The sequence below is a fragment of the Protopterus annectens genome, chromosome 9.part0, assembly GCF_019279795.1.
Source record: "Protopterus annectens isolate FY-2018-M chromosome 9.part0, PAN1.0, whole genome shotgun sequence".
Classification (NCBI taxonomy): domain Eukaryota; kingdom Metazoa; phylum Chordata; order Ceratodontiformes; family Protopteridae; genus Protopterus; species Protopterus annectens.
The window spans coordinates 923,069,079-923,095,803 of NC_056743.1; positions in this window are offsets into that span (position 1 = coordinate 923,069,079).

The window sequence follows — 26,725 nt, forward strand, 5'->3', positions numbered from 1 at the left end:
TGGCAGCCACAGCCCCTGATGGTTTACCAGGGAAACCACATAGTTTTCCAGCAAATTCTAAGAAAGGAGCATGCTCAGTGTAGTACAAGCGTGAGTCAGCAAAACCCAAATCCACCTTTATTGTTAACTGTCACAACTGTGGTGCCAATCATGAATCTAAAGTAGATGAATGCTTGGCATTTGGTCAACAAAGCCACAACTGTAAAAAATGGAACCATTTTCAAAAGTTTTGCAAATCAAGTAAACCTCACACAGTTATAAAGAAGAGTCACTCCAAAAGCTAGTTGATCATACAGAAAGCTTCAACTCAACTTTCTATGTAGATGGTGTATCAGTAATTGGTGAAAAGGTTGATGCAGTGAATTTGTTGGCAAAGAACAAAGTATTTTGTACTGTCCATATCAATGGTAAAGCCACTGAGCTCAAAGTAGATATTGGTTCAAAGTGTAATGTTATATTAGCAGACACATTTGCTAGAGTGAGAACTAATGAACAACTCAATGTGGCTAGTAGTGCAAAACTTGTTGCTTATGGAGGTGAAGAAATTCAAACTGAAGGCTTAGTAGTGCTTTCATGTTATTTGGCTAGGAACTGTTACAGCTTGTTATTCTATGTAGTCCAAAGACCTGTGCAGTCATTACTGGGTCTCAGAGACAGTTTGAGAATGAATCTGCTTTATTTTACCAAAGAAGTTCATCATATAAACACATATCCTAGTTCCAATTTTTCTGAAGCCATTTTCTCAGAATATGCTGATGTTTTCGATGAAAAGTTGGGAAAACTTCCAGTTGTGTATTCTATGAAGTTAGACCCAGAGGTCAGTTCAGTAGTCAGACAAGCAAGAAAAGTTCCAATAGCTATGCAAGATAAAGTCAAAGCTCAGTTGGATAAAATGGTGCACAAGGTTTAATTTGCCCAGTGACAGAACCAACTGAATGGGTGTTGTCCATGGTAGCAGCCCACAAAAAAGGCTCAGACGAAATTAGAATATGTATTGAACAAAACATTAAAGCCGCATCATCCAATGCATATAGTTGAAGAGGTTGCAGCCATAATACTGAATGCCACTGTTTTTTCTGTCTTGGATGCAAAAAGTTCATTTTGGCAAGTGGTGCTTGATTGCAAATCCTCATTACTGATCACTTTCAGTACCCCACTTGGCAGATATAGATTCCTGAGGATGTCATTTGGAATAAATTCGGCAAGTGAAGTCTTCTAACATGCAGTGGAGCAATTTCTTTCAGGTTCTCCTTATGCCATAGTAGTAGATGATTTATTGGTTGGAGGCAATGGTGAGGCAAAGCATGATAGAAACCTTAAGAGAGTTCTAGACAAAGCACGTGAAGTAAAGATCAATCCTCTAATGTACAAATTCAGACTACCAGAGGTTAAATATGTAGGTCATTTATTTACCAGTAGACCCGTCTAAGCAAGCAGCATACAAAGACTGATCCAATTTTGAAGCTTAACCACTACATTAATGTTGAAAGGCCATCAAAGCAATCTAGTTTATCACCTGAAGTGCAAACTTATTTTCCTTACAGAGATAAGATGTTGATGGAAGATGATATTATTTTCAAAGGTCCTAAAATTGTTGTTCCTGTTTCCTTACAACATGAATATAGCCAGATTTTGCATTGTGGTCACCCAGGTTCCGAATCTACCAAAAGAAGGGTGAGAGAGCTAGTATTCTGGCCTTAACTAGTGAAAGACATTGATAAAGTACTTTCTTCTTGTTCAGTATGCAATAGTACTCAACCACATATGCAAAGAGAGTCACTTCAGCTAAGTCAAGTTCCTGAACTACCTTGGTCAACAGTAGCCACTGACATATTCAGGTGGAACAATCAGCATTATTTAGTATTGGTAGACTCTTATTCGAACTGGTTTAAAATTGATTTACTACCTAATTTAACATCCAGTACTGTTATCACTAAGTTGAAATGTCATTTCTCAGTCCATGGTACTCCACACAAAGTTATTTCTGACAATGGTACTCAATTTACTAGTAAGTTGTTTCAGAAATTTGTAAGAGAATGAAACTTTGTCAGAAGCTCCGGAAGCTCTTGAAGGCTGGGGGGGTTGGAGGGTGAGAGGGGCACTTAGTGATCTAAAAAGGGCAATTTTTTAAAACTATTTACTACCACAATATAGGTTCACTTGGGGGACATTTTAAGCATAGCCAATTTCCCTTTTGGTGCTTGAATTAACATTTCCTGATTGGTCTTACCTATCCCATGGCTGATAATTGTATATTAGCCCTAGTGAGAATAACTGATCATACCACAGACAATTTGAGGGGACCCATGTAAGGGATGCAGCATTTAAGAACTGCTTCTATCCATTAGTGGCATGAGGAGCAGGCCTGAAGTACTTTATCTATTACCCATCCTTAGATCCAAGTTGCAATTCAGTATGGACAGGGATGAGCTTTGTTTTACTTGAATGGGTAGTCTGTTCCAGAACAGTGATAACCTCTGTGATATATATCCATCTCTCCACAACATTCAGTTTAGATACCTGGACTGAATATTTCTGATGCCATTTGACTTTCCTGATGTTCAGTAGGTCCATCAGTATTAGGTGGGAGGATGCCTTGTATGCCAGACACAGGTCACCTCTAAGCACTCTGTAGGATACTGAGTATAGTGATAAATCTTTGAGGTGGTCCATGCAAGACATATTGTTTAAAACATTTATCCTTTTTAGTAAGTATCTCTGTGGGTATTCCAATTGTTGCATGGGTCTGGACAGATACATGCCAAAGAGGCATTATCCAAAATGATAGACCTAATGAGGGCTTTGTAAATGGGGGCAATCAGTTTGTGTATAAGCTGTGCAATATAGAAAGACTTTATAACTCTGGGCACATGCTGGTCATTTTTTTTAGTTCCCTGAATGGATCATTAAACACCATTACATAATGGTGTGGTGGTACAGTACAAACTATTCTCTATTTCTGAACATAGTTGTTGAAGGAATTGTGTCTTGTGATCTGGATCATTACCACTTGTCCTTGTTTAGGCAGGACATTCCCTATAAGGGCATTTGTGTCACAGGGAGGGAGTGAATTGGGGTGGGGGTGCGGCATGAAAAGCAGAAAATGTCCCGTATTTCTGGGGTTGGCAGAAGTTTCTTCAAATAGTTGCATAAAGCAGTTAGTTTGTATGTTAAAAGACTAGTTTATGAAAGGACATATAAATAACTCACATTCTACAAGAGTGAGCTTTTATTTTGGTAAAAAGAAGTGAATTCCAGTCCTTGTATTGGTTGTGGCTGTGGAATATCCCTCAAAATGTTATACTTTCATTAAAATGTCCCACTTTAGAACTTAAAAAGGAGGCAACTATAACATCATTTTTGACTTGGTAAAACATTAGAGCGAACATCCTATTTTGAGCTGGTTGAAAGAAGCCTACCTAGCAAAGATTTGTGCATCAGCAATTTCTATGCTTCAATAATGCCCGCAGGCTGAACACAAATGGTGCATTTTGTGACCTTTTATTTTATTTATTTTGATGTCGGGTAGACATTTGTGACAGGTGGCAAAAGAATGTACTCAGCTATACATTTCATGACACTGTCCTTAAGTATCCAGATGGCAAGATTTTTAAACAAACACTAGTGTTGTAGATGTTTTTTTACAGAAAGAAGCTTGTAGGCATATCTCCCAACTGCTATGGTTTGGGCCCTCAAATTTGGCCTTGCTCCTTCTAGATGTATGGTATTCCTCAGAGGCAGACCTGTTTATGGGTACATCATTTAATAAATACATAAATGAAACCTTCGCAAAGATTCGTTATCACTAACCAGGGTATAGTTAGTATATAAAGACCTTTCTATTGTAGAAAATAAGAAAGTGTTTCTCTTTCTGGCCATCTTCTATGGTTTTTAAAGGTAAATTTTTATTTGTAAAACTTGAAGCTCAAGATGTATGCTTGTTGGCAAAGAGATGAGTTGTACTAAAATGTACCTGAGATATCCAGATTGTCCAGATACTCTTGAGTGAATGAGATTATTACATTGGAAGAAATCACTGAAATGCATTTTTAAATAAAACACACCTATTAATAAATGTTCTTCCAAAAAAAAAAAAAATAAATAAATTACCATGACTCCTGGAGTGGAACTCTCCACTGCCCGTGATTTGGCCTCACAAGTTTGCTGTCTCACAGTTTGTTGAAAATAATACACTACTTTCCATTCTGGTCAACCGCTTTGGAAAAGAGTGAATCCTCTGAGGTACAGCATGTTCAGAGTTAGCATATTCCATCCAACCATCCACAACCATTTTTGCACACTGGGATGAGGAGTCACATCAACAGTGGCAATCAGCTAGAGCCAAGATATCTTTGCCCCTAATTGCACTTCCACATCAAGCCAGTAAATAAATAAATAAACAAATAAATAAATAAATTGCGTAGCTTTGATTTTTTAGTGATGTCAGATGTTGCTCTCCAATACCGTGGGCCCAAAATTCATTGTTTATGTTGAGGGGTAGAGGTGCATTGGGGTCAAAGTTATGACAACATTTAAAACTCATGGGTGTAACGCTAACAGAGATTTTCTTGTATACAATTTTTACAGACAGCTCTAACCAAAAATGCACACACACACACACACACACACACACACACACACACACACACACACACACACACACACACACACACACACACAGCGAAAACAAGGCAATAACTAATGGATTTGAAAACTCGCCTTACCTGGAGGCAAAGCATGACTCTGACTCTTAGGAAGCAGCATAACTCTCTGGCAGCAAAATCAGCAAAAACACTCACGGAATACTAATTTAAATTTTGAACGTGGGTTGGAATGCTAGTTTAAATTCTTATGGACTGGACTTCCACGTTGGTTTGTGATGCACGCATTAAAGAAACTTCCATCATGGAGTTTGGAGTTTTTTTTTAAATTGTTGAAGCTTCATGGCCAATTAGCTATAAAAGTGTGGGAGGCATTCCCTCCCCCTCATTCTATGGTTCCGGCACCCTTGGACTTTGTACATGTTACTAGTAGTCCAGAATATCCACAGTCAAATGGACTAGCTGAACGTGCAGTGCAGAGTGCAAAGCAATTGCTTGAAAGGTCAAAGTGTGACAATACCGATGTCTTTTTGAATTTACTTAATCTCAGAAACATATCCCGTGACGATATACTTGACTCACCTGCTCAGAGACTTCTATCCAGGCAAACTCGAACAACATTGCCTATTAGTTCGAGTTTATTGAGGCCTAAAGCTAAAAACAACAGAACCATCAGAGCCCAGTTATTCAGGAAGCTTTCTGTCCAGAAGTCCAGTTATGATAAATCGAGAAGATTTCTTAGTCCATTGAAAGAAGGAGAGACAATGAGGATACAGATGGCAAAAGGTTTTGACCGGATTGGTAAAGTAACAGGCATATGTACTGAGCTGAGATCCTACTTTGTAGAATCTGAGGGTGTGGAGTACAAGAGAAATCACAGACATCTTCTTCCTGTACCAGAATTGATATCGCAAAATTGTTCCTGTGAAACAGACTCTAGATCTCAGAGCAATCCAGACAATGTTCCTGTTCCAGAATGTGTCTTACATTCTGACTACAACTCTAATGATGTTCCTGATATTACTAAGGTTGAACATTCGGCAGTTGCTAAGTCTAATTCTCAGTTTTATGTCACACAATTGGTCGCACTTCCAGACCTAGTGTGATACAGTGACTTGGACATAACTGTATATATGTACATAGTTCAGTATACAGTGGATATAAAAAGTGTACATACCCCTCTTAAAATGCCAGGTTTTTGAGATATAAAAAAATTAGACCACAATAAATCATTTCAAAACTTTTCCCACCTTTAATGTGACCTATAACCTGTACAATTCAATTGAAAAACAAACAAATCTTTTAGGGGAAAAAATATAAAAAATAAAAAACGTACAATAAGCTGGTTGCATAAGTGTGAACACCCTTAAACTAATACTTTGTTGAAGCACCTTTTGCTTTAATTGCAACATTTAGTCTTCCTGGGAACACACCTGCCATCAATTAAAGAGACTCTGATTAACACCAAATAAAGTTCAGCTGTCCTAGTAAGATTTTCCTGACATTTACTCATTTGCCTGCTACAGCAAAAGCCATGGTTCACAGAGAGCTTACAAAGCATCAAAGGGATCTCATTGTTGAAAGGTATCAGTCAGGAGAAGGGTACAAAAAATTTCCACAGCATTGGACATACCATGGAAGACAGTCATGAAAAAGTTGAAAAAATATGGGACAACTGTGACGTTGCAAAGAACTAGATGTCCCTCCAAAATTGATGAAATGACAAGATGAAAATTGGTCAGGGAGGCTGCCAAGAGACCTACAGCAACACTGAAGAAGCTGCAGGAATTTCTGGCAAGTGCTGGTTGTGTACTACATGTGACAACAATCTCCCTATTCTTCATATGTCTGGCCTATGGGGTAGGGTTGCAAGACGGAAGCCTTTTCTTACACAGAAAAACATTCAGGCTGAGCTAAAATTTGCAAAACAATACATCGTCTCCCAAAAGCATATGGGAAAATGTGTTATGGTTTGATAAGACCAAGGTTGAACTTTCTGGCCACAATTCCAAAAGGTACGTTTGGCACAAAAACAACACTTTGCATCATCAAAAGAACACCATCCCCATGATGAAGCATGGTGGTGTCAGTATCATGCTTTGGGTTTGCTTTTCTTCATCTGGAACTGGGGCTTTAGTCAAGGTGGATGAAATTGTGAACAATTCCAAATACCAGTCACTTTTGGCCCAAAACCTTCAGGTGTCTGCTAGAAAGCTGAAAATGAAGAGGAATTTCACAATTCAACATGATAATGACCCCAAGCATACATCCAAATCAACAAAAGAATGGCTTCACCAGAAGAAAATTAAAGTTTTGGAATGGCCCAGCCAGAGCCCAGACCTAAATCCAGTCAAAAATCTGTGTGTGTGTGTGTGTGTGTGTGTGGGGGGGGGTGACCTGAAGAGGGCTGTGCACAAGAGATGCCCTCACAATCTGACAGATATGAAGTGCTTTTGCAAGGAAGAGTAGGCAAATATTGTCAAGTCAAGATGTGGCATGCTGATAGACTCCTACCCAAGAAGACTGAATGCTGTAATTAAATCAAAAGGTGCTTCAACAAAGTATTAGTTTAAGGGTGTGCACACTTATGCAACCGGCTTATTGTACATTTTTTATTTTTTATATTTTTTCCCCTAACAGATTTGTTTTTCAATTGAATTGTACAGGTTATAGGTCACATTAAAGTGGGAAACGTTCTGAAATGAGTTATTGTGATCTCATTTTTCTTTATATCACAAAAACCTGGCAAATTAACAGGGTGTGTACACTTTTTATATCCACTGTAAATGCATGACAAAAAGCTATTTACATTATTTGCATGTCAGCTGATATTCTCAGCATCTCATGATCTGTTTCTCAAAGAGGGACGATGTAGAGCAGAGTGTGTGATGTGTCTTTAAGAAGCATAGCAAATGATGAATGTGCATATATAAATAACAGGCACGTGCTGTACCCAGTGCCATTTTGAAAGTGCAGCCAGAGAGTGAGCATGTATGAATGTAATAACTAGTTTGTATGTAAATTACCCAAGTTAAAGTTAATAAGCTTCAATCTTGATGTGTTTGTACATAATAAAGCTGTTGAACAGAACCCACAAAGTCTCGTCTATTACAGCCTGACTAGATGAGCGATAGACCTATGTTGGTCTGTTTTACAATTTATATTGTTATGGAGGAAATTTTAGGCAGATTGTGAAAACTGTGATGTATTTAGGTTCATTTATTGAATTTTTTCTACTTTTTATTAGGCATTTAAATAAAGACGCACATGAAAGCTGAATGGATATGTCTAGTAGTTTTGGACAAGTAGCAGAGAACTTCCTGAAGAAAGAAGTCATGTGACATTGCCACACATTAGCCTTTTGAGAATCTTAAAGAGCCACTTTGTAGGTTGTAAAGCTTAGTACTTCATATATTATGACTATTTCACATGAGATACATATGAATCCCATATTTACAAAAACATGTTATTAATCAATGATAGCAGCTGTATTACTTAGTCTTTTCTATCCTTTGTAAAGTCATAACGGTTTAATTTTCACAATCCTTACAAATCTGGTTATCTTCGTGTCTCTTTTGCTAGAGTCACATTCCATTTCATCTTATCAGATAATAAACTGTCATGCCTTGGCAAGCTCTGCAAAGAACATTCTGGATGTTTCTCTGTTTAAGAGCAGTTTTGTAACTCTGGAATATATCAAATATCCTGTAATGGTGTCATCGCTTGAAATTCTACAGTTAAATCTTTTTTTCCCCTCCTTGCAGCTGACCATCAGCTGATATCAGCTCCTGTCCTCATTCACCAGGTCTACTGGATCTGTCTTAGTCTCCCTTTGCATAACCTGACCCATGCCTGGGCCTGATGCGTCCACTCATGCACAACCACCAGACCAAGAGGTATACTGCTTACAGACTGGTGCTCCCTAAGCTCATAATGCTGCTATTACAGTGAGCCTGGGCAGCCTCCCTCCCCTGAGATGGGTGTGATGGTGTCACCTACTTATTCCTGTCCTCTACTGCCTTGTCTCACTAGTACCCGTACTGCTAGTTGAACAAGGGTTGTTTGGAGTACAGTAATTCTGCAGTCACATCTTCTAATAATTGGTATGATCTGTAATCATCCTGGAGTAAAGTCAATCCTGTGCTGTCAAAAAGTCTTCTTTTTCCCCAGAATAAATTGTCCTCCCCTTTTTCAATAGTTTAAGATCTAAGAGTTGTGTCTGTCTTTAACTACATTGTTTTTTTGTTGCTCAGATTGTTCTGTGTTCTCAGTACTTCTCTGGGAACTGCTAAAGTTAAACATCTTGAATCTTTGTCATAATAGCGCTTCTATCTTTTCTAAACTTGTTGGCAAACTTAATTTATATTTGGTATAGCCTTTTCATGAAACAGTGTTGAAGATATTGGCAAATCTTAAAGTGTCTTCCCATCAATAATTGTGAAAGAGAGATCCCAGTAAGTTGTACATAAGTGTTTCAATATTCCTGCAAAGCTAAATAAAGTCTTGTTAGCACTAGTAAGACATTTTCTCATGATCCTCTTAACAACTTGAATTGTTCTTTGCACTTGTCCATAGGACTGTGGATATCACAGACTGGTAGAAAAATGTTTGAAAACAGCATTCTTGATTCAGAGACTGAGGAACATTTTCTAAAATAAGGACATCAGCATTCAACTTCAACTTCAATTTTAAGTGTTTTAGCCAAATGCATTAACATCAAGACTTCTTTGTCAATTATACTAATAATAACTGAGAATAAACAATTAGGTTTAACAATATTTATTTATTTATTTTTATCCTTTGTTGACCGGGTAAGTCCCATTAGGCTAGTGGCCTCTTTTCATGGGAGACTCAAGGTGGTATTTCAGCTACTAAGGGATATTTGCCCAAGGCTACTTGGCTACTTGCTGCTTGCAACTTGCATGTGACTTGACTTCTTTCTTCAGGCAATTCTCTGCTATACATCCAAAACTACCAGATGCATCCATTCAGCTTTCACGTTTGTCCTTATTCAACACTTTTTGCTAGGTGCAATGGGATCTTTTGCATCTACCTGAAGCATCACCAACTCAAGCAGATTGACCCTGGATTTAATGTTTCATCCGAAGGATGACATACTAAGGAGTGTGCCCCAGTGTGCACTGCAATACCAACAAACCAATCACCTGGAGTGTGGATAGAACTCACAGACTGCTGGCCTTCCAGCAACAAAGGCAAGTATGCTTTCTGTTTTACCACTGACACTAATAATACTACAACTATGAATAACAATACTGATTCATACTAAAAGATATAATCAACATCATCATCATCACTGCACTCCATTATAGACCAATTAAAAAAAAATGTTAAGGACATCTCAGAATCAAGCCTATGGCAGACAGTCCTTAAGCTACGATGGCTGCAGATTCCACATGTGAGGAGCCTGATAAAAGAGAAAGAACAAAATCCTGATTCTTAAGATGAGCTTGTGGAACTGCTAGAAGCCCCTTGGAGGCCAAGCACAAGACTCAAGAAGGACAGTAGGGCACCACTAGTTTTTTTTCGGGTATGAGGGATGCAGGTCATGAGTGAACAAATATGCTAACATTATGATCTTGTACATAATTCTGTAGCAGATTGGTAGAAAAAGCAGCTTGTAAAAAGGTGGTAATATGTTGACAATGGGCTGTGTCAATTAGTAACCTTACAGCAGAATTCTGTACCATCTCCCGACAGTTAGGCTCAGCGTTAGGAAGCCTCAGTTACAGAGAATTGCAGTAGTCCAACCTTGAAGATACCAATGCATGAGCAACAACTGAGAGGTCAGCTTGAGCTAAGTATTTAAACTTGGAAATGTTTTGCAGATGGAAAGAGAATGGTTTCACTATGATTGACACCTGGTCCTAAAGTGTCAGCCTTGAATATAAAACCACACTTAATTTACACACCTTGTAAACAAATTCAAGCCTCTTACCATGATAAGTAATGAAACTAGGGGCAAAGGAAGAGTGGAATAATCCTTCACAGCTACATGAACTGCCAAGGCCTCCATTTTGGAGATGTTTAGTTTCAACCAGTTTCTTGTAAGCAATGAGAGTAAGGTGTCTAAATCATCATCCAAGGAATACACATTCTGCATGTCATCTTGATGGAAGGAGAGGTAGATTTGGGTGTCATCAGCATATCTATGGTACACTATGCCCCTCTCCCTGAACAGATCTCCGATATACCTTGAACAGTTAAGGGCCTAAGATAGAGACCTGCAGTACTTTACACATTAATGGGTATGTAGAAAATTAGTTGATCCCTGAACAGACATTGAGGGAACAATCAAAGGCATAAGAAATAAACCACTCTAAGACCATACCAGAGAAACTATAATAGATATGTAAGAGCCACATCAAAGAGCCATTATCTACAGTATCAAATGTGGTAGTGAAACTTAGGAAGATCAATACAGAATGGTACTGCTGGCTTCTAACTATTATAAAATCACTGACAACCTTTACAAGGGCCTTTGATTTATATGGAAGGGTGGAAAAAACCTGACTGAAATGGGTCTATGAGTCTATTAACTGTTAGGTAATCCTTAAATTGCATACAGACATCTTTCTCTATATTTTTTTCCCAAAAATAGAAGATTAAAAATTGGGCATTAGTTAGCAAAACTGTCAATTACCAAAGCAGAGATTGTGTATAACTGTGGCTTTTCTCTTAACCAAAGGACATCACAATTACCTAATGAGGAAACCAAAATCTGGTAGATCTCCAGTCTAAGAACGTTGAGGCTGGCCATCACCAGCAAAGATGGACATGGATCCAGCCTGTAGGTTGTTGGCTGTAGATCCTCAGTCTAAGAATATTGAGGCTGGCCATCACCAGCAAAGATGGACATGGATACAGCCTGTAGGTTGTTGGCTGTAGATCCCCAGTCTAAGAACATTGAGGCTGGCCGTCACCAGCAAAGATGGACATGGGGATCCAGCCTGTAGGTTGTTGGCTGCACAACTGAGATCTCAGTAATGAACGTATTGTAATCATGAGTGTCAAACATCATCCAAAAGATGGAAGGTGAAAATGCTAGAACAACTGCATCACTCATGGGGTCAAAAGGTAGAAGGGCAGATCTGATGGTGACAGTCTTATCAACAAAAACATCAGCAGACTCATATTGCAATTTGGTTAAAGCTCTCTTAGTAGTTAGACAAGCTGGGCTGCAGAGCCTTTCAGTCACTCAGAAGAGAGCTGACAGTTGATTAGCTGCTAAACAGACCTCTTTAGATAGAAATGCAGCTTTTTTTCAAGAGATCTCTGTATGTTAATTCTCCAAATGTTTTGGGTTTCTCATAACACCATTCCTAAGTCAGGATACAATTAGAAATAATAAGATTAATATTGCTTCGGTCTTTGATGTTTGCCAGGATTGTTCTGCTCAGCACCTGCAGTGTGCTCTGAATTGCCTCCTTCTGCAGTTCACATCGGGTTACATGTATCGGTAGCACATTTCAGTATGATTGTAAATTCGTTTTTGTTAGTACTGTTGCTCCTACTACTATTGGAACTGTTTGGCTATCTTTCTTCCACATTGCTCTCATTTGCTTGCCTCATGGTATGCAAGACACTATAATCGTTGCGTGCAGCATTTTCACTGATTAATGCTGCCTCTGTCTTTTTTTTTCTTGGGCTACAGTATCTATTTTTTTCAACATTTGTTATTGGATGATTCCATGTGATCTGAACCTTGTCACTGTCAATAATGGCTTGTAGTTTATGTTTCAAGTGCTTCTCAGCTACTTACGTTCATAGATTTATAGATGTTTACTACGCTAATGACCTCTAGGGCCTTTTTAAGCCTAGCCATGCATCCCAAATCTCTGTCAAGTTCTAATATCCTTGATAAGTTTAAGCAGGAGCTTGGGAGATAAAACATTTATAAGCTAGGGCCTGGGAGATGAACCATTTACAGGTTGCCTGTGTCCATTAGAGACATAGGTGCCAAACCAGGGATGAATTTCCTGTTCCCCATCCAATTGTCCAGGTTGCACTTAAATTGGGTTAGGGAGGAACTTCACATGGATGGAGAGCCTGTTACATAGATGGGGTCTCTCTATCAGGCCCTGTTTGTATCATAGACAAGGTTAAGTGTTTAGAATGGGTAATTCTGGTGCTGTTTGTTTTGCAGATATGCAGGAGGATCAGCAGAGTGGGGTCTGACAATGCCCTTTATGGCAGCCATAGAGCTCCCCTCAAAAGCCTGTAGGAGACAGAATACAGGGACTGAGTCTTGAGGTGATCTGCATAGGACATTTTACTTAAGACCTGTATTATTTTAGTGAGGAACCTCTGTGGATGTTCCAGTTGTTGGATATATCTGGTTATGTACATACCAGAGCTGATGAATGCCAAATACAGTTGAGCAATGACTTCCTTGGACTTAGGTGCCATACCTTTGTTTATAAGTGGTGCAAAATAGAAGGATTTCCTCACCACAGTTGACACGTGATGGTCAAAGGCTGGATTACTATCTATGTGTGTCCCTAAGTCCCTGACTACTGGGTCAGCTCTAAGGGTTGTGTTGATGATGTGATAGTTACCAGGGGTAGATGACTTCCTGAAGGATACTATTATGCATTTATTGGCATTACGTTTTAGTCCATGGCTCTGACACCAGTTGTTTGTCTGTGACAGCCCCTCCCAGAGAACATTTGTGTCAGTGTGAGATTCAATGACAGCTCCTAATTTGCAATCATCTGCAAATTTAGTCAGACAGAGACCACTGACATTGACCTTGTCTTCAGAGAAGTAAATGCTAAAAAGGAGCAGTCCAAGGACTGATCCCTGAGGGACTCCACTTGCGACTGGCCTCTTTGTAGAGGTAGACTCCCCAATTCTAACTTCCTGGGTCCTGTCTGTGAGCCAGTTGGCTATCCACTGGGTGACATACGAGATTATAACTTACCTCTTGAGTTTGCCAATAATGTCTGAGTGGGGTATTGTGCCAAATGCCTGGGTCAGGTCAAGTTAGGCAGTGTGAACCATTTTGCCCTCATCCATTGCTTTGGTGACCTTCTCAAAGAAGGCCACCAGGTTGAGTAGGCATGATCTGCCCTTGAAGAAACCAAACTAGGTTAGGTCCAGTGTCTGGAGGTTTACTATATACTATTGATCATTTCCATGATAATTCTTTCCATGACTTTACATATAAGACTAGTGAGATTTATGAGTCTGTAGTTTCCAGGGTCTATTGATAGCTTACCTTTGCGCAGAGGGATGACTGTTGCTGTTCTCACTTCATGCTGCATGGAAGCCTGTTTGTAGGCTACAGTTAAATAGCAATTCCAGAAGCACTGATAGGTCATATTTCATGCTATTTAGAAGGCATCCTAGGCTATTGTCTGGGCCCATTGATGCAGTGTTCTTGGCCTGAAAGAGAGCATTAAGGACCTGTTCCCTAGTGATAGCAAGGGGAGTTATATTTGATGTTATTTCCTGAGGAAAGGTTGAGGGGGAAAGAGGGGGAAAGTTGGAGCTGAATTTATTGCCCAGTAGGTTTGCTATATCTTCTGGCTTTTTTTTAATTTCTCCAAGTCTTTTGGGTTTCTAATACCATGACAGGAATGGACCCCATTCCTAAGTCAAAGTACAATTAAAGTTCATGAAATTAATATTGTTTCAATCTTTGATGTCAGCCAGAAGTGCTCTTCGCAGCACCTGCAATGTGCCCAGTAATGACTCCTTCTGCAATTCATATGGGGTTATATGTATTGGCAACATGTCTAAATACGATTGTAGATTTTTTTTTATAAGACCTATTGCTCCTACTACTATTGGAACTGTCTGGATATCTTTCTTCCACATTGTTCTCATTTCTGCCTGCAAATCCTGATAGTTTATGACTTTGTGTCTCTGTACGTAACACACTGTAGTCACTGGGTGTGACGATTTGAATGATCAATGCTACTTTTGTCTTCTTTTCATGGACCACTATATCTGGTATTCTGGCATCTGTCTTTTTAATTCTTGGTAATGGATGATCCCAAGTGATGTAGACTTCATCATTTTCTATGATGCTTTGTGGTTCATGCTTCCGGTGCTTTTCAGCCACTTCAGTATCATAATGTTTGCACAATCTCCAGTGCAACAGTTCTGCTACGTTATTATGCCTTTCAGTATACAGTCCTTCTGCCCTTAGTATGTCACAACCAACAACGAGGTGTGCGACTGTTTCCAATTCGGTTTTACAAAAACCTGCATTTGTCTGTTTCTCCTACATGTTCAATGGACTTTATAAACAAGTGTGTACATAGCTCACTGTCTTGGGCCACCAATATTAACCTTTCATTTCTTGGTTTGAACTCGCCTCTCCTTAACCATTCCTGCATTTGTTCCTGATCAACATGTGGTTCTTCCAGAAGTTTTTGATATTTGCAACTATATTTATGTATTTTCCACATTTTGCCTTCACATCTGGTCCTTCATCTTATATTCTTTCTTTTGTTTTGTTGTTTGGCACATTCAGTTGCTGCCTGATTTTTATGTACTTCTGGTTTGATTTCCATTCCTGCTTGACACCAATATGCTTCTGCTAGATTAACCAGAGAAGTCATCTTAGATTTATTCTCCTCATGTTTCAAAACTTTCACTACATTTGGGTCTTGTGAGGTCAGTAGATATGTGTGGAGTCCCACAATTGCAAATCTATACATGTAATCAATTTCATGGAGGCCCATCCCTTCTTTGGAACGGGGAATATATAATCTTGGTATGCACTGATTTTTATAAATCATTTGGTGAACATGAAGCATCCTTCTTGTTTTCCTATCTAATCTATCCAACACATTTTGGGGCCAGTCAATCACTCCAAAACTGTAAGATAGGACAGGAAGAGCAAACTGGTTTATAGCTTGGATTTTGTTCCTAGATGTCAACACTGTTTTCAGGATTAATTTAAGTTTTCTAAAGTATTTCTAAATTTTTTTGCATTTGTTCATGTTTTATTGTTGATCCTCCATCAATTCCCAAATATGTATATGCTCCTTCTTGCTTAATTTTTTTTATATCACATTATTGTCCCAAATTGATGTATTCTTGGTGCTGCAGTTTTCCTGCTTTAAAGGTTGCTTTTGCATATTTATCAAGACCAAATGACATTCTTATATCATCTGAAAGGGTTTTGACAACTTGCAGATGTGCTTCCAGTTCCTCATCTGATGAGCTATACAGTTTTAAATCATTGACAAAGAGAAGATGAGAAGTCTTTACACTTTGTTGTTTTCCAGCAGCCAAATTATAGCCCTGGTTTAAGCTGTTAAGTAGACAGCTTAATGGGTTAAGGGCAAGACAGAATAACAGCGATGACAGAGAGTCATCCTGGAATATCCCCTTTTGAATTTTTATCCCTGGAATAATAATTTGTCCTTATCGTGGCTTAATTGCAAAATGGTCTGCCACTGTTTCATGGCGATGAGTGTAGGGTGTATCTTATACATTTTTAAGCACTCTTTTATCCATGAACATGGGATACTATCAAATGCTTTTTATAGTCAATCCATGCCATACTTAGATTCTTCACCTTTTTACAGTTCTCCACCATCACTTTATTTAACAGCAAATGATCCTTTGTTCCATATGGCTTTCTTTTATTGCCGTTTTGTTCTACTGCCGTAAATGAGTTTTCTTCTAAATTACTATAGGTGGCTTCATTTACAGTGAGTTCTGTACACAATTGTGTATTGCCTTTGAGGTTGTGGACATAGCTAAAGAATGCCTTGTGGTTGTCCTTGGCCTGGGAGGTCAAATTCACCTCAAATTTGGCTTTGGTAGACTTTATTTGTCCTCTGAGATGTTTGTTTAGTTTGATCAGAGTGTTTTTATACTGCTGGGTGCTGCACCTCCTAATTTTTGCCACAGTTTTCTTCTTTCTGTTATACAGCCTATTGATTTTGTGATTCCACCAGGGCGGCTTGTGTTTTGAGTTAGTTTTGTACTTCTTCCTGGTGGGTACAGCTGCCTCTATCCAGCTATTAACATGCTTGTACAGGGTTTCTGTGAACAGTTCTGCATAGGCAGCTGTGTTCTCAGGGTTTATGGGGCTTGAAATTTTGCCAGGTTATCACTTAATAGCAGGAGGTTAGTCTTAGAGTAGCTCCTGAATATTCCAATAGTGTATGTATTGTAGTGTTTGCACAATCCCCAGTGTAACAGTCTTGCCATATTATTGCAATTTTCAATATGTAGATCCCCTACTATGAGTGTATGACATCAGCAATGAAATGTGCAACTATCTGTTATATAGAAAGTGCATTTGTTTGTTTCTTCCACTTTTTCAATAGATTTTGTAAACTAACATGAGCATAGCCCAATATCTTGGGCCACCATTATTAGCTTTTCATTTTATAGTTTAAATTCATCTCTATTTAACCATTCTTTTATCATATTTTGGTCAAAACGTGGTTGTTATAGGAGTTTTCTATACTTGCTCTATATTTGTGGAGTTTCCAGTTTTCTTTTCTTTTCTTGTGATCATTTTCTTTCTTTTGTTTTTTGGCACTTTCATTTGCTGCTGATTTATGTCTTCTTCTGGTTTGATTTGCATTCCCACTCTGTTCCAAAGTGTTTCTGCTAAACTAAGCAAAGTTGTCATCTTGTATGTCTTCTGTTCATGCTTTAGAGCTTTCACTAAACTGAGAGCTGATGATGTCAGCAAATATGTATATAATCCCACTATTGCAGACCTATACATTTTGTCATTTTCCAGGAGTCCCATATGTCCTGGTTGAGGAATACATAACCATGGTATGCATTTTTTTTATATATATATTGTTTAGTAAGAATGAAGCATATTTCCTGTTTTCTTGTCTAACTGATTTATTGCTGTTTGGGGCCAGACACTCATGTCAAACCTGTAAATTAGAACAGGAAGAACAAAATGATTTATCACTTTGACTTTATTTTGACATGTCAAGGTAGTTTTCAATATTAGCTTTAGTCTTTTGAAGTATTCCATACTACGCTAAGCTTCATTATCATTTGTTCATGTTTTATTGTCAACTCTTCATCTATTCCCAAATATTTACATCACATTCCTGCTCCAGGTTGATATTTTTTGTGCTGTAAATTGCCTTTAATAAATGTAGTTTTTGTATATTTATTAAGACTAAAAGTCATTCTGTTTTATCATTTTGGGTCTTATTCACTTTCTGTAATCTGTAATCTCTTTTTATCATCTCTCTTCATATGTCTGTCTATCTATCTCTATTAAATCATACAGGCCTCCCCTTAGATTATTTTCTTCTTGAATGAAAATATCTTCTTTGATTTCTGTTTCCTGCTCTTTCCCTTGCTGTGCAGTTTTAAATGGACTTTCATACATGTCTCCTACAGAAGATTCCAGAACACTGCTCTGTTGCATATCTTCTTCAGATAAATCTTACTCCATCTACTGCTCCTCTATATGGGACCTTTTTGGCCCATCCTGTTGCAATATTGCCTGTGTCAAAGTTTGCTTAGATTTCTGCTCTGCTACAGAAAATTCCATAACATTGTCCTGTGGTGTATCGTGTTCAGATGCTGCTCCTCCATGTAGGGACTCATTGACCCATCATGTTACAATAGCGTCTGAATTTCCACACTAAAGCCTTCTTGTGGCAGATGGGCTATACTTCAGTTTCTATTTGTTTAATTTTACCCTCTGTAAAATTCATAGTGTCAATTTCATTACCCCTTTGTCAGTTATTTATTGTATTTATTTATAAATATAAATTTATTTACCATTTCTAGGTGTCTTTTCTTGTATTTCTCTTCAAATATCATTGCAGATGCATTTCTCTTAATGATTAGTTTGGCTTTCTTTTCTGTATAAATATCACACCATATTAAATCTCTTTTGCTTTCGCATGCCCTTGCTTCTTTTCTATGTCTTTTAATAACCTCTGTTTTTTTCACCTTATCTTGTCTCACTTCTGTCTCTTCCTATTCCAGGTGGTTTGATGTTTCTTTAGCTAGGTAATATTGTCTTCTGATATGAAGCACTAAGGATCTTAAATTATTGTCTCTGGATTTTACCAGTTTATCTTGTGCAAGTATTTTTTTCTTCTAATTCTTCTCTTACACCTGCTATAATATCCTCTTTCTGAAAATTCTAGGTTCTTTGAGTAATAGTTAACAACATATAATCTCTTCCTTATCATCAGCAGTCCACTTTATTGCCCTTGTGCCCTTTTGCTTGGCCTTATTTGTTTTTGTGGACTACTTTCCTTCTACCATGGGGGAACACCCTCCTCCTGAACCTGGCCTAGCCCTGGTGCAACAATGTTTCTATATACTGAGGATTCTACATTTCCTTTTTTCCAGTCCTGATACCAATGCATGTACCAGCAGTGGGCACTTTTTTATCCTGGGATCTGAGCACCTAGTTTTCTTTTTGACCTAACTTTCTTCATGATATGTGAATATGGTCTATATATCAGTGTTGTCTTGGTACAATTTTGTAAAAAATAGGGTCCGCCACATGAAGTTAGTCATGAACACTTGAAAATTAATTAACTTCTAGCAATAATGCTGTCTTTCTCTTTCTGTTGCTGATTCCATCTCTCCTTTAAGATCTCTGCCTGGTAGGTGATATGTTGCTTATTCTGATCAAGCTTGCCACTCCACAGATACACACAACACCAATGACCCTTGAACCTACATACTTCTCATCACTGGAAACTGAGACTATGGTAAAATTATGGCTTATGTCTCCTATTAGAGAGCAGGCAAACACAATCTAGGGCTAATAAATCTAGTACCATTGAAAATGAGTCATTATAGTCCATCACCATGAGATAAGAAGAACCAGTACTATTTTCCGAAGTGATATGACTAATTGAATGGATTACCTTCATTGCAAGATCAGGAGGACTATAATGTGGGAGCTGTAGGATGAAGTGGACGAAAAAGTGGTCATTCAGGAGATTGGTTCTACTACCAAGTCTGAGTTTGTTGCATTCGTTGGGAGGATCAAGTTCAAAGTATGCCCTAATTTATGGGTTGCAGTGGTAACAACCTGAGCAAATCCAAAACCTTTCGCAATGCAACTAAATTATCTAGCAAGAGTCACTAATTCTGTATTGACCCAGATATTAAAGTCACACAACACTATGATTAATGGTGAATGCTGGGAGGAAATCAGTGAACTCTAGTAGGAATATCCTTGCGCAACCTGGTAGATGATATACAAAGAGAAACATAATTTGTTCTTGCAACCAGGATATGCTGAAATGAGCTGATCTCTCTAGTGGCAGTCTAATCTGAATCAGTACCAGCCCTTTTTCCCCACAAACAGTATCCCCCTCCCCAATCCTACCTCTCCTAGGGTGCTGCATTACCAATAGCCCATGAGGAATGCCTGTGGCTAAATGAGATCTAAAATTTTCATCTAGGCATGTTTCTATAACAAAGGCATGATTGACATCTTGCAACAATTCACAACTAATACCTGTTTAATTGCACACTGATCTTGCACTGGTATACACTACGCTAAGAAGAGTCATAGGAGAATGGATCCCTGATATCTGTCACTGATCACAATATGGAACCTTAGGCACTGTACAAAAGCATAGGCTTCAATGGTTTACCATTGGGGAAGAATGTCAAGGCCACTGATCAGGCCACTGATCCACCGTGGATAAGTGCATGGGAGCATACAAATCAGCCAGCCTGTATCTAGAGCTGCATGATCTTTACACCATGTATGCAAGGGTATACAAAAACCTTTTTGATTTTTGCCATAATTTTTTCCTTTTGTTATATATCCTGTTTAATTCTGGATGCCACCATGGTGGCTTATTTCTGGGCCTAGTTTTAAACTTACTTCTGGTAGGTACAACAGCCTCTGTGGAGTCATTGACATGGTTGTACAGAGTTTTGGAGAAAAATTCAGCATAGGCTGGTGTGTTCTCGGGGTTTGGAGGGGCATTGAATTTTGACAAATTATCACTTAATAACAGGTAATTTGCCTTGTAATAGTTTCTAAATGTTACTGGTTTTAATGGGATTGCAGAGTTGATTTTATTTTTAAAGGAGACAGCTTTATGGTTGTACCTTACCAGGGAAGATGAGACATTGGGGTGGGGGTGCAGCATTCTCCCATATTTGAGAGCACAAGGTCCAATATGTCTGAACCTCTAGTGGGTATATTGGCTATTTGGTCAAGGGTGTTTGCATTTATGAAGTTCAGGAATATCTTTGCCTGTAGATTTTAGGTGATGTAGGATTTCCAATCTACAGGGGGATAATTCATAGTGGCGGATCCAGGAATATGGAAAGGGGGGGGGCGCAGTCTGGTAAGTCAACTACAGGGGTTGGAGTGAGAAAGCTAAACACTGGTTATTGGAGGTGTGTAAACATCACCTTAAGATGCTCTGAATTATGTGTGAAAAGACAGCAATATACATTCAGCTGATAAATAGATACTGTAAATGTGCATGCATGACCAGTAATGCAATGTTCATCCTGACAGTTAACACTAAACGGTATCTTCTGATACCTAATATAATTGTGGTACAGTAAACAAATGTAGTAAACTGCTGGGGTAATTGTGGATGGAATGTATTTCAGTTGTTCTACACTCAGAGTCAGCCACTCTGAAGTAACTGCAGGTGTTCACAGAGCTGAGGAATTTACTCATAAGTTAGCCACTATAGGCGGGATCCCTACTGCATATTAGGTGGTATCGCTGTGTAGCTGGGAAGTCCGCTTGTTGTGGATTATTCTTGCTTGCTTAGTGGCTATTAAAACATTGTGTGCCAGTATCAATATCACTTTTTTTCACATTCAGACTTTTCACATCATTTGACAGGGAATAAAAGTGATTTAAAGTGACTGTGTCACATTTACATATTAGCTAAGAGTCATATGATGATATCCTATGTGCTGAGAACGCACCCTTCCTGCCTCATCTCAATGCCTACTACTCATTCTTATCCTCTACTTTGAAAGTCCCCCATGGCTGGTGGAAAGTTATCTATAGTCCTCCAGAACTCCATCATATCTAGTCTTATACAGCGGAAACAACAACCTACAGATACTCCATGTATTGTTAATGTAAATAAGATAACGTGCAACATACTAACCCATTACCAATCGCCTTTCATGTCACCAGCAATGCATGAAGTATACCTAAATAAACTGAGGTCATCATACCTCTCAACCTGCAGACATAAAAAATGTAGACAAAGGTTCTTGGAAATCGGATCCATACAACCAAAAATCTGGACAGCAAAATTCGTATACCTAACATCATAACTCCTATTTCACTATAACTATCAGAAACAAGGTGCACAAAGGTATCAAAAATGAATCATATAGGCACAGTAATTCCAAGGTAGAAGGCTTTCTCTTTTCATAAAGAAAGCTGGTGGTGGAATGCAGAAGTCCAGAAAGTCATCAAAAGAAAGGAGTTAGGAAAAAGTGGAAGATAGAAAAGATGGACCAGGCTAGGAAGGAAACTGTTGGCTAGCAAAGAAACTAAGAAAGGAGATGCAGTAGCAAAGAACATAGCATCGGAAGCACTCTACCAGCTTCTGGAAAGTGACTCAGTAGGTAGCACAAAGAAACTATATCAGGTTGCAAGACAAAGACAGAAAGATAAAGAAGACAGTCAGACACCTTTCATAAGGGATGACAGTAACAACCTGCTCACCAGTCGACAGGACATCAAAGGAAGATAAAAGGAGTGCTTTCAGCACCTTCTGAATGAAGAAAAACCCACAGAAGCTGTACTGCCCTAGACACAGCTTGCAATGAGAGAAGAGGAGCCCACCCTAGAAGAAGTAAGTCTAGCACTAAGGAAAATGAAGTCAGGGAAAGCAGCAGGCTCAGATGAGGTCACAGCAGATATGATAAAGATGAAGAAATGAGCACATAAGAGCAGAAGCCAAAGTAGCTCCAATTGCAGGAAAGATCAAAGAGAACACAGTACAGTGGTTCAGACACATGTGCAGAAAAGCAGAAGACAATCCGCTGAAGAAGATTTGGGACAGACAAAAGAATGTAACAGGAAATGAAGGCATCCAGCAAAGATGTGCTTGGATATTGTCAGAGAAAATCTGTGACAGTCAGGCATGAGTGTTGAAGAAGGCAGGAGTGTGGTAATGAATGGAGAGAGACAATGATGGTTAACACAACACCCTGAGCCCATGTAGAAACTGGGGAAAAAAGGAGTTGAGTGTGATCATGGCAATTATAGTATGATGGATAGCAGACTCCTCAAATTCTCAAAGTGCCAGTGGCAATTGTCTTATCAGGAAGCATGAAGGCAATAAGTCCTAACCTGAGAGCTTAGTATTTCAGCACCTTTTTTGGCACTTACTTTTTTCATCTGCAGGCTGTAAACAAGGATCTCTGGCTAACTAAGTTTGCAGATGACTGCAACCGGTGAGTTACTGTTATTTCCACCCCCCACCCCCAATTCCCCTACCTTTTACTAATAACTAGTGTACTGAAAACAGACTCAGATTAAATGCAGAAAAGTGCACTATAGTCTGATTTAGTAGACAACCCTTTTTGACAGCCTGCAGCACAGACAATACCCCACTTCAAAATGAAAATGTTGTTAGGGGCCTTGAATCTTGGATTGAAAATTCCCTTTCATTCAATCATCAGGTGAAATACAGTTGTCACAAAATCCTTCTAGTTAGTGCAGCTAATGGCCAGGAGAATATCATTCAGATCTAAAGAGGACAGTGTCACTTTACATTCAACATTTATTAGGCCAATTAAGTACAATGCCCTTTTCAGGATGTACCTCATAAGACATATCAAACAACTACAGAGAAACCCATAAGTTCCTAAGATCACTGCCATAATGACCCCAAGTTCCTGAGAGAGACTGGAAGCACTGCCCCTTTATTAGACTCTTGAGGGAAGATCAATGCTTTCTCTCTGTGGCATGAGCGATACAGTTGTCCTAGATCTTTTGTATCTCCACAAGCTTACTAGTTCCACAAATGCCAGAAGAAGGTACCTAAATCTTCACCAACAGGTAAATAAAACATGATAGAAAGACAGATTCATCACGCATCACTTCCTCCACCTCTGAGACAGACTGCCCCCTGTCAGTTAAACAGTGTGATATATTATCATTCTTGAAACAAGTCCTAGGTGATTGAATGGGCACCCATAAATTCACCCTGGGCTTGACTAGTGTAATCTCCTTAGAAAAAGGGGTGCAGCCAAAGGGTGGGTACTGACAAGGCATAACTCATCACAAGACTCAACTGCCTTGAAATTAAAGAAGAAATCTAAAACATATGTATTTTTTAGTAAAAGGACTATGCACTGCTACAAAAAAGCAGTATTTCCTAAACTTTGGATCTTTGACACTTTCCCTTTAAAATTTGATAATATACATTAAACAGTTTAATATGATAAACATCACCACAATAAACTACAATTCAACAAAAGAGATTCTGGTGGCAACATTAACACACACAAATACACACTTATTTATACATACACAGACATACATATAACACAGGACAAACACAAATGTAAAATCTTATATAACTTCTGAAATGAGCAAATACTTGTCCAAGCTTCATGAAACGTGAGATAGAATGACAGGCTATCAAATAAGCACAAAGCTTAAGACAAATCCAACTTATTAGAAAGGAATTACCCTCCCTAACATATATATACAAAATATACACCTGAAATAAAAACTGCCCACACTAAGTACAGTAAAAACTGGCACACTATAAAAATAAAACTCAAGTACAAAGCATAACCTCACAAATATAACATATGTTAACAAAAAGTGCAATAAATACATCATTCCTGCTTACTTACTATGTCAATTACATCCAACATTATTAATTCAAAACTTGAATAAGAATCTCTGAAACATAAAAATATACACTTACCTGTAATGTCCGGCAGCTATGTTTAATAAGCATGGCTAGCAGCTGCCTTCCTCAACTAAGCTGATTGATTTTTAGATACCCTCTACAAAAAATGCGTCCACTGCCCAAGCAAACATAGACAGTATCTTATAACACTTGCCTTGACTGGAATCAAGTTCAGAAGTTTTGAAATTCTCCTTTTATGAAACCTACTAAGCCTAAATGATAAATAAACTATCATTTGTCAGTTGCCAGCAAAACTATGCATTCTTAAAAAAAAAATATAAAGATTTTGATAAATTGTCCTTTCTTGTTCTTTCCACTATGTCTGAATTGTCAACAAAGCTAAAGTCCATAGAAGTTAAAAAAATACCTTACCTCATACAAGAACATACCTAACCAGTCAAAAAAGTATCTTTTTTTACAACAGACTGCACCCTGGTAAGGCCTAAAATTCACTACTTTGTGATTAGTACATTACATTCTGGTTAACAAATTCAAATACACAAACACATTGATGAATAAATAATTTTAAACTTCAGATTAAAATCTTTAAACTTTAAAAATTAAGTCAGTCAACAGTGTATTTAGCGTCTCAAAATGAATATGGCCATTTTCACCTCAGATAGCACTATCCATTATTCACCTCCCTTGTCCAAGACCAAGAACTGTCAGAGTGAATAAAGCAAGCTTAGAATAATTCACATGCAAACTAATTTAGTCAAACACCCCTTACCATATACTATGCCAAGGGTATGACTAGAATATGTGGCTATTTTTTTTCCATTATTATTTGAGTCAATGTTTTACTTAACGTGATACAATTTGACGTGTGTGTGTGTGTGTGTGTGTGTGTGTGTGTGTGTGTGTGTGTGTGTGTGTGTGTGTGTGTGCAGATTGTAATCTGCAGAAAATGATAAAAAAGGCCTCATACTCAGCCAGGCTTTGCTTCATTTCAACCTCTGATTTTGTAGTTTCATTAGTTCAGCTGAATAGATAGTTAAAACAACTACTTTTCCAATCTTTTATTTCAGTTTAGATATTTCTTCAGTGTTTCACTTATTTTAACACATTTGAGTACAATTGATTTAGTTTTTCCTCTAAATTTCTAGAAGTCATTTCCTGTACGAAAGCTGAATTTAACTGCTTTTTGCTGAATGTCTGTGGGATTCTTCCCAGCCAGAGTTTTCTTCTCTCTCTTTGCAGTTGATTTTCTCTCAGGTTCTCCAAAAATCCTCTTTACTAGCATCCATATTCATAAATTCATAAATTCCAATGCCTTGGATCAGCTTATCCACACCCCCACTAGGGGCAGCAATATCCTAGACCTGGTTATTACCAACATGGGCAACCGGTGCTCCACACCAGAGGTCAATTCCTCGTTGGTCAGATCCGACCACAAGCTAATCACCCTAGATATCCACATCCCTCCCCCACCCCCCATTATGGAAACCACAGTAAAAAATTTCTCCAAAGCCAACTTCACGCTTCTTAAGACAGAAGTGGCAAACTTCACAACGCCCATGTTGACGAACAATAAAGGTATGACTGCTGAATCCTACAAAAATTCACTTTATAAGCACGTACACGAGTGCATAGATCATGCAATCCCTAACAGATCCAAGATTCTATCCTCCAAAAAAAGGAAGCCAATCTGGTGGTCCCCTGCCATAAACAAACTCTACAACAGAAGAAAGAAACTGTTGCAAAAAAGAGTAAAATCCCATGATTGGAGAAACTCCCTGGTCAGCCTCAGTAAGAAGCTGAGATCCCTCATAAAATCCTTAAAGCTAGTTACGAAAACAAAATCGCCACTGACTCTAAAGACAACCACAAAGCATTCTATAGCTGTCAAGAATTTCAATGGCAACACTCAGATCTGCTCTGAGTTACAGCACAATGGCACTAAATATACAGAACCAACTGATATTGCCAACATCCTGGCAGACAGGTTCAGTGCTAACTGTATCCCCCTGTCATCCCCTAAAGGGCCCATCTCTATACCAGAAGAATGCAAAGTTCCTGTAATCATGGCTGCACAGGTAAAAAAACACACTATCCAAAGCCAAGAACACAGCATCCATGGGACCTGACAACATCCCAGGCTGTGTTCTACATGAACTACAGACTGAATTGGCACCCCACCTAAGTACCATGTTCAGTCATAGCCTCACCTCAGGCTATGTGCCCACTGAATGGCACACAGCAATGGTTATCCCACTCCACAAAGGGGGAGCCACCACAGACCCCAGAAACTAC